Source organism: Ipomoea nil, unplaced genomic scaffold, assembly GCF_001879475.1.
Source record: "Ipomoea nil cultivar Tokyo-kokei standard unplaced genomic scaffold, Asagao_1.1 scaffold0191, whole genome shotgun sequence".
In the NCBI taxonomy this organism is placed as follows: Eukaryota; Viridiplantae; Streptophyta; class Magnoliopsida; order Solanales; family Convolvulaceae; genus Ipomoea; species Ipomoea nil.
Genome location: NW_017616619.1, coordinates 828,536 through 847,730, shown reverse-complemented (window position 1 = coordinate 847,730; position 19,195 = coordinate 828,536).

Here is a 19,195-nt window from a genome sequence, read left to right as displayed (position 1 = left end):
CCTTCTGATAGACGGCTAAGAGACGGAGTATTTGACAGAGGATCAAAAGTGTCCACCGTTGAAAAACGGTGGCTACTAAATGGCAATTTTTATTATGGAGGATGAAAATTGTCAACACACTTATAAGTCTAGGACCAAAAATGGAATTAACTCTTTATATTATTATTTATATATATATTAAAAACTTCGGTTAACCGTTCGGTTAACCGACCTTTCGAACCGAATTAATCATTAACCGAAGTTTTAAAATTCCTTTAACCATTAACCGAACCAAAAAATTTCGGTTTAGAAACGGTTCACCGAATTTTGTCGTTCGGTCGGTTAACCAAAAATTATCCGAAATTTGCACACCCCTAATCACACGGCCAGACCTCTCCTATGCTATCAACCGCTTATGCCAGTTCATGCACTCACTGACTACTGATCACTGGGGTTTGGTTAAACGTGTGCTACGCTATATAAAGCGCACTCTCGACTACGGCTTGAGGCTGAAGGACTCCTCCACTACCGTGCGCTATCCATACCTTCTCCGACTCTGACTGGGCGGGATGCTCGGTAGACAGAAAGAACACTAGTGGGTATGCAGTCTTTCTAGGTAGCAATCTGGTTTCTAGGCTATCCAGAAAGCAACGGACTGTGGCCAGATCATCTACTGAAGCTGAGTACAAAGCCCTGGCAGATGTTTCCGCCGAGTTGACATGGATTGTTTCACTCATGCGTGAACTAGGACTGCACTCCGATCAGCCGACTACCATGTGGTGTGATAATCTGGGGGCAACCTATCTTTGCGCCAATCCGGTCTTTCATGCACGGACAAAACACATGGAAATCGACTATCATTTTGTCCGAGACAAGGTCGCATCCGGGGAGTTTGCCGTTAACTATGTGTCTACCAAGGATCAGTTAGCGGACATCCTTACTAAGCCATTTCCGAGTCCGAGGTTTGCTACTCTCCGCGGCAAGCTCAATGTCGTGTCTCACCAACCTTGTGCTTGAGGGGGTGTGTAAATAGATGTTATTATTTGTTATTATATATATTTTGTATATTATAAGTTATTATTTGAGTGGTGTAGAATTAGTAGACTTAGACTAGTCTATTAGTCAGGAGCTTTTAGCGTTCCTATCTCTTAATCTATTGTAATGTCTATCAGTTTGTAACAGTTTTGAACTACAATCTCTAATCGAGGCCCAAACCCTTCACTCTGATCTTCTTAAGGAGCGCGATGGCCGAGCTCAAGATATGGACGCCTTTATGAAGGAAAAGGAGGCTCTTCTCAAAGAGAAGGAAGAGAAGTCGGCCGAAATCACCAAGCTAACTAAGCTCTTTCAAGCTGAGAAAGAGAAAATTGCCAGCGCTATGGCTGACTATAAGGGCTTGGCGGATTACAAGGCGGATTCTCTAACAGAGGCACGCACTCACCTGGAAGAGTTAGCGAAGGAATGGTTGTCAACTCCAGCCGGCGACGACTATCTGGTGGAACTAGGTAAACGTGACTACACCCTGGGCTTGTGCGACTCACAGCATGAGATCTACGACAGGATGTTAGCCTAGGATCCCAACTTTACCCCTGGAGGTTGGGGCTTGAAACCACGCCTGCCTTCTCCTCAAGCGCCGGCGGCTGCTGATGCCGACACCCTCCAAGGCACACAAATTCAAGCTCCTTCAGAGGGTGTTATCTCGACTTCTCCATCTGATGAGACCGCCGGGGGAGGGGTGGAGCAAGCTGGCGATGCGCAGACTCGGTTAGAGGGGCCTTCTCCCACTCTTCCTACCGGATCATCGGAGGGCGAGCGAGGCGAAGTCCCCCAGTAGAGTCATCACTCCGCTTCTTTCCATTAGAATTTTATAGCTTTTATTTTGAAATGGGGCGTTCACCCCCTTTTTGTCATGAATCTTTTAAACATTTCTTCTATAAAAGACTCTTTTCGGTCGATGTCTTTTATCTTTGCTTTCCTGCTACGCGAGTGCACTACTAACTTTTTGGGGCTTTTCTAACCTCAAATGTCTAAGAGTCAAGGCCCTTTCTTATATTTCTGTCTTATGCGTGAACCCCTTAATCTAGGCGACTCCCGGCTGTGAGCTTCTCTTAAAAAAATTTTACTCGCCCGAGTCCCTCAGTTGAGTTGACTCTCGGGTGTGATTTTCATTTCCAGGAAACTTTCACTCGCCTGAGTCCCTCAGTCGAGGCAACTCACGGGTGTAGGCTTATGAAAAAGGCTTTTGGTGTGCTTTGAAGGGAGGACCTTTTCTCCCACTTCGCTTCTCGACCGAGTCCATCAGTCGAGGTGCCTCTCGGCTGTGACTTTCATCAAGAATGTTTTGAGGCTAAGGGTTATGACTCTTTCTCTCGCTACGTTTTTCGCTCGAGTCCCTTAGTCAAGGTGCCTCTCGGCTGTGGCTTTCCCCAAGAATGTTTTGAGGCTAAGGGTTAGGACCCTTTCTTTTTTTCTCTCCTTTTTTCTTTCGAATGTGAGCAGAGCTCGCCCTAAGCTAATACTCCGGGATTCGCACTGAACCCCTTTTTTGGCATGTTGAACGACCGCTTGATCATTGCGTGTTGACCCACTCTGCATTAATGCGTGTTGTCTGACTTCGCCATTATTGCGTGTTGGCCGACTCCGCGATTAATATTCGGGATTTGTCCTATATACCGCCCATTACGCTTGTTTTTATCCAACCTTTTGTCCTATTTGTACTTATATCAGTGCGAGGCTAAAAAGACCTTTAAAGGCACGCTGAGTAAACATGTGGCCCCTTTTATTAAGACTCGGAAAAGAAGCAGGGATATATTCGAATCTAACCTTTTGCTGATAATACTTCTTTAGGTGGATCGCGTTCCAAGTTCGGTCAATGAGTCGCCCCTCCAATGTTTCTAACTTGTAGGTACCCGCCTGGATGGGTGCTGCCACTCAGTATGGGCCTTCCCATTTGATGGAGAATTTTCCCCCTTCAGTCGGTCGGTTGGCTTGCCTATCTCTTAGGACCAGATCTCCCACTTGAAACCGCTTAACCCGAGTCTGTTTGTCTTGGTATCGCTTAACAGACTGTTGGTACTCAACCATTCGCGCATGGGCCACCTCCCTTCTTTCCTCCAAAAAGTTTTTCTCGACCCGAAGACTTTCCTCATTTTCTTCATCCGAGTACTGGACGACTCGGTAAGTGGGCTCGATAATCTCTAACGAGACCTTCGCCTCGAAGCTATAAGCCAGAGTAAAAGAGTTTTCTCCTGTGGCTCGTCTCTGAGTGATCCGGTAGGCCCACAGCACTCTGTCCAATTCATCAACACAATTTCCTCCGACATCTACAAGATTCTTTTGAATGCCATCCACAATGGTGCGATTTATGTTTTCTACCTGTCCATTCGCCTGCGGATGGTCGACCGACACCTTTGTGTGTTGAATCCCATGCTGCTGGCAGAACTCGGCAAATGGCTGACAATCAAACTATCGGTCGTTGTCGCTGACCAAATGTTTAGGTAGTCCATAATGACAAATTACTCTCTTCCATATGAACCGTCGACACTGATACTCAGTAATTGTGACCAGCGGCTCGGCCTCAACCCACTTAGTAAAATAGTCAATGGCCACTACGCAAAATCGAAATCGCCTTAGTGCTTGAGGTAGTGGTCCCAAGATATCGATCCCCCATTTGGCGAAGGGGACGACAGTTGTGATAGGAGTGTAAAACATAGCGGGTCGGGTGTCTTTTCGGGCGAAGGCCTGACACACGGTACATTTTGCCACCCAATCCACGTAATCCCTCATCATCGCTGGCCAATAGTATCATTGGACAACCAACTTCCGAGCGAGGGTGTGAGTTCCTTGGTGCGCAGCGCATATCCCTCGATGTGCCTCCTCCATTATTTTCTCTATCTCCGGTTACAATAGACATCTCAGAAGAGGACCTCCCAAATGACTTCTTGTAGTGTCGACCGTTTATGATGTCGAAGGATGGTGCCTTTCTTCGAACTCGGGCAGCAGCGGTCAGGTCGTCAGGCAACTCTCATCCTTCTCCTTATATCTTAAGATGTCTTTGATCCAGAACATCTCTGGATGAGCTTGGGGTCTCAATCTTCAGTCGTTACTTGCTGAATTTCTACGATCGAATCGTCAACACTAGGCTGATGTATTTCCTCTTTTTGACATATTTGCATCAAATGGTCAGGTATCCCGCCTAAAGCCATTTTGGAAAGGATGTCAGCTTCTGTGTTTTCCGCCCTCGGGATGTGCTCAATTTCGTGGTCCAAGAACCCCTGCAGGAGTCCCTCAGTCCTTTCTTTGTATTGTAGTTGCCGATCACTCTTGGCTTCACAAGTTCCAGTGACTTGTCCCACCACAAGGCGAGAATCTATCTTAACACGCAACCGAGTGGCTCCCAAAGCTTTAGCGAGTCTTAATCCCCCTAATACGGCCTATTATTCTTCTTCACTATTGGATGCGTTAAACTAGTACTCTAGGGTATAGTATAATCGGAAACTCTCTAGGGTGATCAACATGACTCCTCCTCCGCAATGCTGACTACTTGTCGCTCCGTCTGCGTGTAATTTCCACCACTCGCCTTTGCTATCATATCCATGGAGGCTGGTGTTTTTTCGGTCTATCCTGTAGTGCATTCGACTATGAAATCGGCTACCGCTTGTCCCTTAATGGACGGCAAGGGTGGTACTCGATCCCATATTACGTCAACTTCATGGCCCATTTCACCAATCTTCCTGAGGATGTAGGATTTCGCAGCACTCCGCCTAGTGGCTGATCGGTCAGGACTCGAACAGTGTGCGCTTGAAAATAAGGCGCCAATTTCTATATGGTGATCACTAGTGCATATACCACCATCTCTAAGGGTGTAACACCCTGTGTTACAGCCTCTAACCCGGACTAATTATTTAATTGATTACCATTAATAATAATTAGAAAGGATTTGATTAGGGATGTCAACGGAGCGGGGAGGGGGCGGGGGACATACCCCCCATCCCCGTCCTCGACTTTCTTCCCATTCCCCGTCCCCATCCCCATCCCCGCCGGGGAATGAAAAATTCCCCCCATCCCCATCCCCACGGGGATTATTCGGGGACGGGGAATCCCCACCCCGTTAACAAGTTATAAAAAAAAAAGTAAAAATTAAACATTAAAAAATATTTAAATAAATAACGCATATATATTCATCCCCAACTCAAAGTTGTATTCAATATTTTACAATTAAACATTTTATTTAAAAATATGCATGACATACAATGACAAGAATACTTCTAAAATTATATATATTGTATACAAAGTACTACATTTGTGTGTGTTGTGTGGCAATATATATATATATATATATATATATATATATATATATATATATATATATATATATATATATATATATATATATATATATATATATATATATAATATATATATATATATATCGGGTACGGGGCGGGGCGGGGAGAGTACTCCCCATCCCCGCCCCCGTCCCCGGCGGGGAATTCAAAATTGCCTCCATCCCCATCCCCGATCCCCTATTTCTGTCCCCATCCCCGTCCCCGTAGGGGCGGGGAATCGGGTTCCCCGTCGGGTGCGGGTTCAATTGACGTCCCTAGATTTGATTGGGTTAGGATCCCCTTAATTAATTGAGGTGGCCCACCATGGATCATGGACCCTTATCCTTAAACCAAATCCTTAGTCCTATAAGGAATATGATAAGTGAATCCTTACTATTCAGACCCTAGTTAGGACTCCTAAATATATATAAGGACCTAGGAAGCATTTAGAAATCCCACCACAATTGATTCTACCACACAAGATATTCCCAGAAATTCCCCTATCACCAAACGTAGGAGAATCCACGGGAAGAAGATGTTAGAGAAAGAACTTTAGTGGCCAAGGATATTGATTAAGGATAAGAGTAACCCATGTCTCAACAAAACCTATTTTCCTCGCTATATCTTATTCATTGGCTCCTTTGATATATGATTCTGTGTTTGAGTCTTGATAGAGCTTTGCCTAGGGTTTATATTGTGTTTATGTGATAATCTTGATGTTTATGTGTTAATCTTGATGCTTATGTGATAACCTTGATGTTCTTGATACTATGATAAATTATATAAACGATCTTGTATTTTGGTTATGTCTAGAGCCCTAGGGTTATAATGTGGATTTCGAATTATGTTATTCTTGGTATGTTTGGGTGGGACTTTGCATGATCGGATGTTGAGTCTTGGCATGTTTAGGATTAGGATGTATTTGGTGCGATTCTTTGTTTAATTCCGTTACTTGAATGCGTGGTACTGTCATTTATATTTGAATGTGTCTGGACATGGTTTCGGGTTCCACGAAAGATCCCGGAACCAAATATTACATATGAGTTAGTAGGGGGTAGGTGGGGGCAGGGGTGCCCGCCACCTACCTACTGCCCTTGCCCGATTACCAGCGGGCAGCCGGCGGGTAGGCGACTGCCCGCCGGGCACCCACTGAGATTGACGCCGCCGCCGGCGGGTGGCCAGCGGGTGGTCCTCCACCCGCTGGAAAGTTGGTGGGTAAGGTGATGTTTTCCCCCGTTTGTTGTTTCCCCGTGTCCCTTGTGTTTCGTTGTACCCCATTTGTCGTGTGTGTGTCTAGTTTGATGTATCGGGTACCATTCTTAGGACAAAAGAGTCTTGTGTATTGCATGCTAGATGAATTGGTATCCTGTTGGCCTATGAGGAAGGTGTATGATCCCGTAGGAGTGTCATGGATGGGTTAATGTAGTTTATTACATATGAGTTATGATGGGTTACGTGTTCCCCTTCGTTATGTGTTTATGTGGGTTGCATGTTGTTTGGCTTCTATGTTGTTGTGCATGATAACCCAATTGGTTGTGATCAATTGGCTATAATGACTATCTGGTGGGTTGAGAAACACCAGGTATTAACCCGACCAATTGCGATCAGTCGGCTATACAGGCAGTTGGATTGGTTGAGAACAATCGGTTGTTATATATATATATATATATATATATATATATATATATATATAGAGAGAGAGAGAGAGAGAGAGCTGCGGTCCATAATTTGGTTGCGATCAGACATATATGATAATAAGGCCGCGGTCCGCCGTTTGGTTGCGATCAAACGTTTATGATACAAATGAGCTGCGGTTCATTGATTTGTTGCGAACAATCTCCTTGTGCTACGGTACAAGTTAAAGTGGTGTGGGGCCGTGTCAGAGCTATATGCGCTGACCCTCATATATGGGCATGTGATTGGTCCTGCGGCACCACCATATGTGTGCACACCATTACGTGTCTTGTTGTTGATTGTGTGATGATGACTGAATAATGATATGATTGGTATTGCGCAGTCGTATGACCTTAGGATGCATGCTAGAATCTTTATGGTTGTGTCTAATTGTGTTTAAAGTATCTACTATTGCTTGATTGAGTCTGCTCTCTGATTTAAATTAGAGTTTCTTAAGTATATATGTATTCCATTTTCAAAATGAGTTTCTTATATCTACATATACTGTACTTAACGCGTTGGAGTGGGTTACCAGCATTATTCGCTAACGGTTGTTATACCGAATGTTTTCAGGTAATGAGCCTTAGCTTTGGAGCGCGCTAGTCAGAGCCTGGACTTAGTTAGATTAGTTCAATTATCGGCCTGCGTGCCTTGAAGTTGTATCGAATATTGATTTGAGGATTTCTTATGTTCGGATAGTTTAGCCTGTGCATCTGAGTTCTCCAGCTCAGATGTGGCATAGCACCCCGACTATTATGTTTAGTTTATGGTCTGTTTGGGAACTTATAATAGATTTGCCTTTATTTCATAAGCTTTAAAAGTTTTTAAAATTAGGGGTGTTACAAAGGGGGTATATCTTATCTTAGAGGATTTGAGAGATCGACTTACATAGTAGACCGGTGCTGGACTCGGTCTTCTTCTCGGATGAGTACCGAGCTTACCGCCCTTTGAGACGCGGCCAGGTATAAATACAATGGTCCCCTTCCTGAGGTGTGGAAAGTAAAGGAGGTGTTGGCAGGTACCTTTTCAACTCATCGAAAGACTTCTGGAACTCTTTGGTCCAAGTAAAGCCTTCTCTTTTCTTCATTGCTTCGAAGAATGGTATGGTCCTAGTTGCCAACTTACTAAGGAAACAGCTAAGGGCGGCCAGTCGACCCATTAGTCTTTAGAGATCCATGATTGACCCCGGGGGCTGCATATCCACGATCGCTTTTACCTTTTCAGGATTTGGTTTGATGGCTCTCTTGGTCACCATATATCCCAGGAATTTTCCCCCTTGGACTGCGAAGGTGCACTTCTTGGGATTTAGCCGTAAATTATACTTCAGCATCACCTGAAAGCACTCGGTCAGATCGTGGGCATGGCTCATCTCTTCCTTGCTTTTGACCAACATGTCGTCTACGTAGGTAGCGATTGATTTCCCCAGCAAGTTCTGAAATAGCCAAGCGACCATCCGTGTGTAGGTGGCCCCCGCATTCTTAAGCCCAAAAGGCATTACCTGGTAACAATATACTCCATCCGGCATGATGAATGCCGTCTTCTCCTCATCCGCTCTGTGCATATAAATCTGGTGGTATCCCCTGAAGGTGTCCATGAAACTCAACAGGACTGACCCCGTTGTCTCGTCCACCAGCTGGTCGATCCTGGGTAGGGGAAAGGGATCTTTTTAGCAAGCTTTGTTATGGTCGATATAATCGACGCACATCCTCCAAGAAGGTGGTTTTGGCACTAAAACCACATTAGCCAGCCAGTCCGGGTATTTTACTTCCCGAATGTAGCATGCGGCTACCAACGTATCTACCTCTTTCTTGACGAACTCACGCCGGTCATTAGCTAGGTACCGGGTCAATAACTCGGGTCCACCACTAGTTTATGCGAGATAATCGAGTGCTCAACTCCCGGCATATCCTCGGGGGCCCCAAGCAAAGACCAATCAGTTCTCCCGAACCACTCTGACGACCTCCAATCGAACTCCTTCGTCCAAACTGGCTCCAATTCTCACCTGCCTTTCGGGATGCGCGGGGTTGATTTCTATCCCCTCCAATTCGACTGCTGGCTCGGGTCGCAGGGGTACCACCTTCTTCCCTGATTGTTCTATGATTTCGTGCACCCTCATTTCTCGTTTTCCCATCTGTCGACACGCTTGAAGGTAACATTCTCAAGCGGCCCTCTGATCACACCGTACTGCCCCTACTTCGGTCGGCGTACGGAATTTTAAACACAGATGTTCCACTGAGATCAACGTCCCCAAGTCTTCTAAACCTGGTCGGCCGAGGATCTTGTTGTGTGAACACGTCAAGTCGACGACTATGAACCTCATATCCAATTTGCGGACATTGGGATAGGCTCCGACCTCTACCGGCAGGGTGATGGTGTAACACCCCCTTTTTCTTAACTTAAAAACGTAGAATAAGCGGTCTAAAAAGACAAAAAACAACGGAAGTAAAGACTAAGTATGATGAATAAATCCAAAGTCAAAACTAATAATAGAAAGAGGAAGTGTCACCACCATAGCTACCCATCCACGAGTAACTGCACAGGCTAAAGAACTAGAAACTAATCAGAGTCAAAAGCTCACAACATCAAAATAAGGGAACATGCACTCCTTGGTGTCCAAGCACCAACAAAATAAAGTAGTCAAGCTACATCCAAAAAAGAGAGGGATAACTAGAGCTAACATCATCTAAGCCCTAGAGCTACACACACTACCACTATCTATGCGAGCTCTCATCATGCATCAAGATCACCTGAAAAGGGTTATAAAAGCACATAGGAAAATAAACCCGTTAGCATAAAATACTAAGTATAAACCACTCAACCCTGTAACATAACTATAGATATAGATTTTAGAAAATGGTTGACATTCAAATACAACGAATACCCACATAGACAATAGGATAAACCAACAATAAACTCCATTAACGATACAATATAAAAAAAGCAGATATACTCATCAATATATGCAATATCAACACACTTCTAAGATGAACACTATGTCAAAGGTATAAATACCAAGTAAGAATCATACAAGCATACGAATATACATATACAATAATATAACATACTCCATTTCTCAAATACTCAACTTTCATATACTATGCAATAATGTAAAGTCATGCAATAGATGCAATAGTATAGATATACAGATATACTCATACTCTCGATAAAAGATATAATACTTTTCTGCGGAGGACCTCTTTCACATCTCATGAATCTCTTTTCTCATCTTTCTCTTTCTCTTTTCTTTTCTTTCTTTCAAAACTTGGGTCTGTGAGGCAGGTACTCCGCCGTGACGAAGCCCTAGCGACGGTGCTTCCCACACAACCGCCACATCCACGCACCTATGGAACCTCAAACTCGTGGGGAGGTAGGAACTTCACAAATCGTGAACGGCTAATACTCATCTCGCCCACAGAACCAATTCTCTATGTTCTTAAACTTTCTTTCTTTCTTTCTTTCTTTCTCTTTGGAATCAGGTATCGTACTTTCAGTGTGCACACCCCCTAACCGAAATTCAAAGCCCAGCGAGTAGTATCCAACCTAGCAGCCCAGGATTTTTCTACCAAGCAACTTCATTTGTCGGTGCTTGACCGATCTTTTCTCTTTTCATATGAGAGGACATGGTCCAAACGGGAGCCTCCAAAACAACAATTTTCCTCACTTCACATAGATAACATACATATATCTCATGCAACTTCTATTTTCATATTGGCAATTAGAATGATATGAAAGATTTATAAAATAATGTAGATATAGGTTTCCAAAATACATATACGGGTTTTGAAAATATCCTAAGGCAATAATATAGGCCATCTAAAGTATGCAAAAGATTTTAATATGAAAACATAGGTTTTATGTACCAAAGATTATGAAATAGTCCAATATGCAAATGAAACCATATGATCATGCTAATCTCAATACTCATGAACTAGATACACCACTAGTCATTTAATCAACTCATCTCATAACTCAAATCCAATATGGTACACAACTTTCATGCTCAACGGTACTCAATAAACACTAAGTAAAATCTTGAATCATGCTTCGTTTGGAAAAGTGGATTTTATTCACAAATCACATAAACACATTTCACACTAACATGTCGTCATGAGCCAGAGTCTCCGAGCCACAAGGGCCCACAATTCTCGGTCCGAAACAACGAAAGTGGGCTGAGCCATAAGGGCCCTGCCCTTCCAGACTATCCAACGGAGCTAGGTGACGGAGCTATTGGAGCTCCGCCACCTGGCTCTGCCGAGCCACGGTGCTAGGTGGTGGATCCCTTCTAGGTCCGCCACCCAGTTCCGCCAAGTAGCGAAACTCACCAACGGGTCACTCCTAGGTCCATTGGTAGTTCCGCTAGGCCAAACTGAAGCTTCTAGCAGTGAGCTTCGAAAGACCAACACAACAGAGATCAGACACATTTCCAGATTTCAATACAACTCCGAAACATCTTCAAACATTTAAAAACAACATGATAGCAACACAAGCTCATAATACACACATAAACATATAATCTATCACATTTCTAGACATCAAAATACCAACAAATACATTCATATCATCAACAACAATACAAGATTAAAATGATATGTTTTGGGAGTCCATAGTTTATACCTTGAGCTTGTTCAACCCTAGTAGGAATCCCTCCTCTCCTTCAACCAAGATTTCCACCTTCACCTCCTATATTTCTCAACAAGAACACATAGAAATACATCACACATACATACACAAACATAAGCTATAGTCTAAAGAATAGGCTAGAAAGGGATGGAAGATGAAAACATGGAAAGCTAGATGAAGGAAAGTGAATAGAGATGGAGGAAAGATGATTTCTTACAAAAGTTTCTTCTTCTTCTTCTTGAAAATTCTCTAGAGCTAAGAGTGATAGAGAGGAAATGGGAGGGATTGAGTCTAGACAAAGGGAATAGTGATACTTAAATAGGTAGGGCTCAAAACCCTAGGTAACCAATGCTGAAAATTTCGGCCAAGAGGGGTTAAAGGGTCATTTCGCGATTAAAAATCTCGGGTTATAATTTTGGGTCAAAAGTTGGGTCAAGTTAGGAAAAAAATGGATTTCTAAATTATTAGAAACTAAATGGGTCCAATCTTACGAATATTTCTAGGCAAAAACAATTGAATCAGTTTCACAGGTTATTCTCAAGTTTCACTCAGATTGACTTTTTGGGTCAAAACTTTGTACTTAAATATACTCAAAAGATAAGGTTTTTAAAATATAAGTATTTTTGGATGTTGAATTACTTAAAATAAAGGGATTAAAAATATGTAATTCGTACACCCATTTGAATAATTAACATAGGAGTGAAAATAATTTATTTTGTAATTTATAAGATAGAATTTGAGAAAATAATTTTGGGTTGTCACATATGGCACCCTCGGCTTCTATAGAATCCCCCGTGAAACCGGCCAACGGTGTCTTCACGGGAGTCGGCTTTTCTCGGGCCAGCCCCCACTTGTCAAAGGTCTCTAAGTACAGGATATTGACACTACTCCCTGTGTCCACCAAGATTCGTCAAACGGCCACCCCGTTCACGTCCATCGCTATGACAAACGCATCGCGATGTGGCATCTGACCGGATGGTAGATCCTTGTCAGTGAAAGTAATTGGCTCACGACATACCTTCTTCGCACTGCTCTCGCGACCATAAAACGTCTTGACATACAACTGTCGAGCCCAAGTTTTCCGAGTGTTTGACGAGTCGCCTCACTCCGGACCGTCGACTATCATTTTAATAACCGGTTTTTGCTTCCATTGGGCCTCATCTTCTGTAGAGGTCGGTCGCTTTCCGCGATCTTGGCCAGTCGACCCAGAGGGGTCTCCATTCGGCTTGTGTTGCGGCGGAATTTTCCGGCACCAGTGATTAGCAGGTGGCAGTACGCCTTCCCGAATGATCTCCTCCATTATCTTTTTCAAGTAAGAGCACTCTTCCGTGGTATGAGTGTATGACTTGTGGTGTCAACAGTATTTCAACGACTGATTAGGGTCTGATCCCTCTAGGCGGTCACTCGGATGAGTTCATGGAGGTGGTGCGGTCTCCTGTACTGCGTGTATCGGCTAAGGGGGGAGCGGTCGATAAGAATGAGAACACCTCCCTTTTGAACGACTCGGTCGGTCATCCTGATGTTTCTCCTTTGCTTCGCCCTTTGCTCGTTTAGACCTGGAGGTCCCTCCTGTTTCTCGTTACCTTTTGTATTTGACCGCTTGTTCTGTGTTGGCTCGGTTGTTGGCCATATGTATAGCTTCCGCGTAAGTGGCCGACCGATTGTCGCGAAAGTCAGTATACAGCTTTCCCGATTGGAGTGACTCGATAAAGAATGTGAGCGCAGTCTGATCCTCGACCCCCTCCCCCTACGGCCTGGACCTCCTTTTGCCACCGTGCGAGATAGGTTTTGAGCGACTCACCTTCATCCTGATGAATATCTGAAAGGTGTGTCAAATCTCTTTGGGGCTTGATATTTTCCACATAATGGTTCATGAAGCGGTCAGCCAGGTCTTCAAAACTGCAAATTGACCGTGATGAGAGAGAAACGAGCCATCGTTGAGCGAGACCCTTTAAGGTCGACAAGAAAGCGCGAAACATAATCGGGTTTTATACTCCTAGGACTTGCATCTTTGCTTCGTAGCTGAGGAGATGCTCACGTAGATCACCCGTCCCATCAAAGGTGGCTTGCTCTGCGAATTTGAAATCCCCAAGTATTTTGAATGACGTGATCTTGGTCGAGAAAGGTATGGCAGTGAGCAAAGCTCGACCGAGGGGTTCATATTTTCCTTCCATTTGATCCTTCAAATTCCGTATCTCTTGGGCTAAATAAGCCATTTCGTCGGGATTTTCCATCCGGTTTCCTGTGGACTTGGTGCTTTATTCTTCTTGAGACTCGGCCTGGCGTTTTCTCGCCGCCGCCTTCTTTCTTATTCGTCGACTCTAAGTCTTAGTTAGACGTGCGGGCGTAGTTTCCCCTCTGACTCCCCTATTTTGCAGAGCGGGCAGGACTCGGCTAGGCGCCTTCCTGCCCAGTCGTTCTCGTACAGAACATCGAGTGGTGTCAAGGCCCAATCTCGAATGCACGGATCGAGTCTGCTGACTCCCTTGTCCTCGACTATCCCAATTTCTTTCCTCTTGCCCAGAAGTTTGGACTCGGTCACTCCGGGGCACATGGGGTGTCAGAGGGGCAGGCGGGGCCCTCTGCCTTTGTGCCCGATCCTCCACCACTTGAGCGATATCGTCAACTAGAGCGGTGTAAGCAGAACTAAAGGTGGTGGCGGTGGTCGGGGCACCGAGTTATTCTCTTGTTCCCAAGAATTAGGCTGGCTCAACTATTCCCGCAAATCCCTCCTTGTGTTGTGAGCATTACTGCCTCCAGAAGTGCGGCTTTGTCCTCCTTTTGCCATCTTCTTGTTCTACTACTCTCTGTGAACCCTGTTGGGCCGAGGTGTTCCAACTTTACTCGTGTAAAGCACAAGACGCAACTTCTAGTCACGTCCCCATAGACGGCGCCAGTGTTGGTTTTAGGACTTTCGGAGCCCTCGGAGGTCCAACACAATCCGTTAGATTGGTGGATTCACCGGAATAAAATAGTGCAAAAAAGTGACTAAAAGAGAGAATTTGCTATTGAAGTTGCTCTGAAAGGGTGTGGGTGTTTTCTGAAATCTCTTTCGGTTGTCCCCAATCTTTCTGGGGAGGGCTTATTTATAGGCGACTGACTTACAAGGTTCAAAATAAGCAAATTAATGCTAGTAACTTGGAAATAAAGCTGAGAGACGCTGGGTCTCCCTTACTAGGCTCCTCTAACGGCTGGGTTGACTAGCATTAATGACGCATATTTAAGTGGCAAAGGTCATCTAGGCCGACCGACTCCTGTTGACGCTGACTCTTCCGACTCGGCTCTGACCCCTACCGAGCTCTCAGCTAGGCCTTTGCTGAGCAGATCTTATTTTCTCGGCCCAACTCCAGAAAGCCCATTTCACTTGTTTATTTTCTTTATTTGGGACCCCAGCCCATTAGGGTCCATACCCCATCAGCATCAAGATGTAAGTTCCGTCTATAAATAGCACCGTTATTCTTGATAATGGAAGGAGAGAATTTTTGTTATATATATTTATAAGAGAGGGTTTTAGCATGGCTCCAAAAAGATTAAATGCATAAATGAATAAACTTTATACATTCTCAATCACTCATAAAAATAATTCTATCCTCTAAGCTAGATTTACTTTCTTTAATATAATGGAATTAGATTTCTAGTTGATCCAAATTTTTTTAAGTCAAAGATGACACCAAATGTGAGAATTAATTTTCACTTCTTAAATTCCCAAGAAAATTTGGTCTTGGCTATCAAACACTCTCTAAATTCAAATTGTTAGGTTAGTGCAAGTGATCAAACTAGCACGCATTACCTATTCTAACTAAAAATATGAACTCAATAGACATTAGATGAATCTATACTAATGAGTATGGTAAATGGACTAATATAAGACAAAAAATGTGCCTACAAGAGATTTTAGCAAAGACTAGCTAGTTGTTGTTTGCAACAATAACAAAAATTTAGCTATGATTTTTAATAGATATGTGTGAAAATAAAAGGATTAAAATCAAAAGTATATGAGTATTTATGAAACTTTTGAAACGTACCGTAAAATTTGACAGGAATAGATGAAAATTAAAGTTTGTATGGTTTAGATAGAGAAAAAAATTTGTAGAGAAAGTTTAAAAGTTTGGGGTTGGAAGGTTGAATTTCAACTATTTGTATTTGTGAAGCAAAAGTCTACAAAAATTCTATTTTGATAGATTCTATAAAAGTTAACGAGTTTTTGAATACCAATAAACTTTTAAAGACTCTACAAAAGTCAATCAAATACAAGTATACTTTTAAAGACTTTAAAAGTATGAATCGAATACCGCTAGACTTTTAAAGAGTTTTTAAAAATCTAAATAGAATACAACCAAACTTTTAAAGTTGTTAAAAGTACATATTTAAAAGTTTATAAAAGTCTTGATTGAATACAACCTCCTAAGATTAGTTCTAACTTTGTGATCAAAGCACTTAGCCTTATTCATTGTATCTTATACCAAAGTGCGTGATAGATATAGTAAATTTCTCTTAGATTTAGGAGTAAATGAAGTAGAAAAATTATATACACTTTTGAGCAACTATAAAATTCTGGTCAATTATTTTTATTTTGTGGATTAAATTCATTCATAATTTAATCTTTATAATCTTTCTGAATTCTCAATCACTTTATATTTTCAACAAATTATTTCTGTTGTGTACTCTAGCTAGGCCTTTCTAACGTGAATAAGCATTGAAAATACTTCATACTTGTTTTACTAAAATTCTAGCTTAATTGCTTAAAGTCAATTTGAAAAAGGTTTAAAACTCTATTCACATGGACAAACAATTATTATTATTATTAAAGAAAATGGTCAAATGAGCCCTTAAACTTTACCTGAAAAATCAATTAGGTCCTTAAACTGTTTAAAATTGAAATTAAATCATCAATATTTTATTTTGATGCAATGAAGCTTAAAATCGGTATAGCAGGTCACTAGGGTTTCAGCAACCCTCCGGTGACACTCCGGCCTACTCCGACGCCATTTCTGACAACAAAGCGATCGGCTACTGTTCCCCGATCACCGGACGGTAGCCGATCGCTTTGTTGTCGGAAATGGCACTAAAGTAGGCCGGAGGGTTGTCAGAACTCTAGTGACCTGCTATCATAGGTAACTAACTTATTTTTAGGCTTCATTGCACCAAAATGAAATGTTGATGGTTTTAATTGCAACTTTAAAAGTTTATGGACTTAATTAAGTTTTCAGCTAAAGTTTGAGGATCTATTTGACCAAAGAGTCACAATGTAGTATATGTTCATAACTACTTTCTCAACCTATTGAAGGTACAAAGAGTCAATACCGCATCCACAGGCTCGAACCCACAACCTCCCACATGGGAATGGGACTTGGTGCAACTAGACCACAATGGCCAAATAGGCCATCGAACTGCACACGATATTAGCCACTGAACCTAAAAAACTACAATTGAATCCCTAAACTGACCAATTTCATGTCATTAGTCCAATTTAAAGGTTTTTCAGGTTACTAACAGGTCACCCCAAATTTAGAATATTTTTTTTTAATTATTATTTAAAAATAATTATTTAATTTTTTTTTTTTAAAGAAGTCTCTGCCAAAGACGAAGATGAAGAAACTCTTTGTCTCCATGGCCAGAGACGAAGAAACTTTCTTCGTCTCTGGCCTGGCGGAGACTTTTTAAAAAAAAATTAATAATTATTTTTAAATAATAATTTTTAAAAAATATTTTAAATTTGGGGTGACCTGTTAGTAACCTGAAAAACCTGTAAATTGGACTAATTGCATGAAATTAGTTAGTCTAGAAACTCAATTGTAGTTTTTTTCTTTTTTAAGTTTAATGGCCTAATTGCATTATCGTGTGCAATTCAATGACCTATTTGACCCTTATTCTTTATCATTATCATCATCATATCATCGCACTTTTTATACATAAGTATAAGGTTCTAATTAAACTCTTTGACAAGTTTAATGGTTTAATAGCACCTTTTTTTCTTTCTTTTTTTAAAAAAAAAAAAAAATAAGTTTAAGGGTAAAATTGAAGCTTTAAAAAATTAGAGACCTAATTGTACTATTGCTACTAGCAGGAGCCTAGTTGCGTAATTGCTACTAGTTCAAGGCTTATTTGACTCTTTTTTTTCAAAATATAAATATGATTTTTTTTATTCTAGCGAGAGATAATATTCAGAATAGTCTATCGACAATGTCATAATTCTTAAAATAGTTCTAAACTACTAATTCACCTAAAATGATCCTTCGACTATAATTTAAAAAAATAATAATAATAGTAAGGGTCAAATAGGCCCTTCAACTATAAGCCAAAGTGCAATTAGCTCCCTAAAAAAAAAAAAAAAAAAAAAAAAAAAAAAAAAAAAAAAAAAAAAGCTCTAATTAGAAAACTTTATTTATGGTTGATTAAAAAGCCCCTAAACTTCTCATTTTTATGCACTTAAGTTAATTAACATGTTACCTCTAAGTAACCGGTAAATTTTCTTTTTTAAATTAAAAAATTAATTAAAATCTAAAAGATATTTTTTAAAATTTAGATTAAAAAAAGCCTCTGGTAGCTTCTCCGTCCGGTTGAATTGACAGAGAATCCCAACTGGACGAAGAAGCCGGCCTAGCATCTTCGTCCATTTGGACGGAGAAGCCGACAATATGATTTTTTTTAAGTTTATTTAAAAAAAAAAATTAATTTTACCTGCTATTACTATGAGTTTACCTGCTAAATAAGTTAATTGCACAAATTTGAGAAGTTATTGGTTAAAATGCATAATAGTGAAGAGATGAAGTGTCTAATTAGAATTATTCTTAATTTAGGATGCTAATTGTACTTTACCCTATAGTTGAAGTGCTTATTCGAGTTATTCTTAGTTTGAAAATTATGTTTAACTCTTCTAGCAAGGATCACTCCAGAGTACCAAAGTAATGGTACAGAAGATAAGTCATTTAGCTTGTCTATATCAGGTACCATATTCAAATTAAATCTTATAATAATGAGACAAGATTAGATGAGATTTGCATAAAAACCTACCATCATTATTTTTTTTTTTTAATTGAATTATTACATTACAAATTATCTAAAAATATTTTTTTTGTGACCATAAAAACCTACCATCATTATTGAATAATATGTCCTGAATAAATATCATTCCTGAATATTGAATAATACGGAGTAGCAAATATCTATTATCAATACTAGTATTTTCACCAGCATGATGCACGGAATGGAATTGTTGTAATATATTAAGAATATTTAAATAGATATATAATTATTTAAGAGTTAATTTCACCAAAGGTCGCTTATCTTTCTTGACAATTCTAAATTTAATCCTAGACTATAGTTATTAATTATTACAATTTATTCTATGTTATAATTCTTACGTTAATATTCTTACTATTATTATTAACACTTAATTACTTTTAGATATTATTATTACCACTTATATTATTATATTATTATTATTAATTTCTTTTCAAGTTCTTCCAAAGGTTGAACCCCAACCCTAAGGGACCCCCACACCCCGGCCCGACAGAGTATTTGGGAGGATTCTTTTCAAGTTCTGTTAGTATATAATGGCTGTGAGGCACAATAATAATATAACCATAATTAAA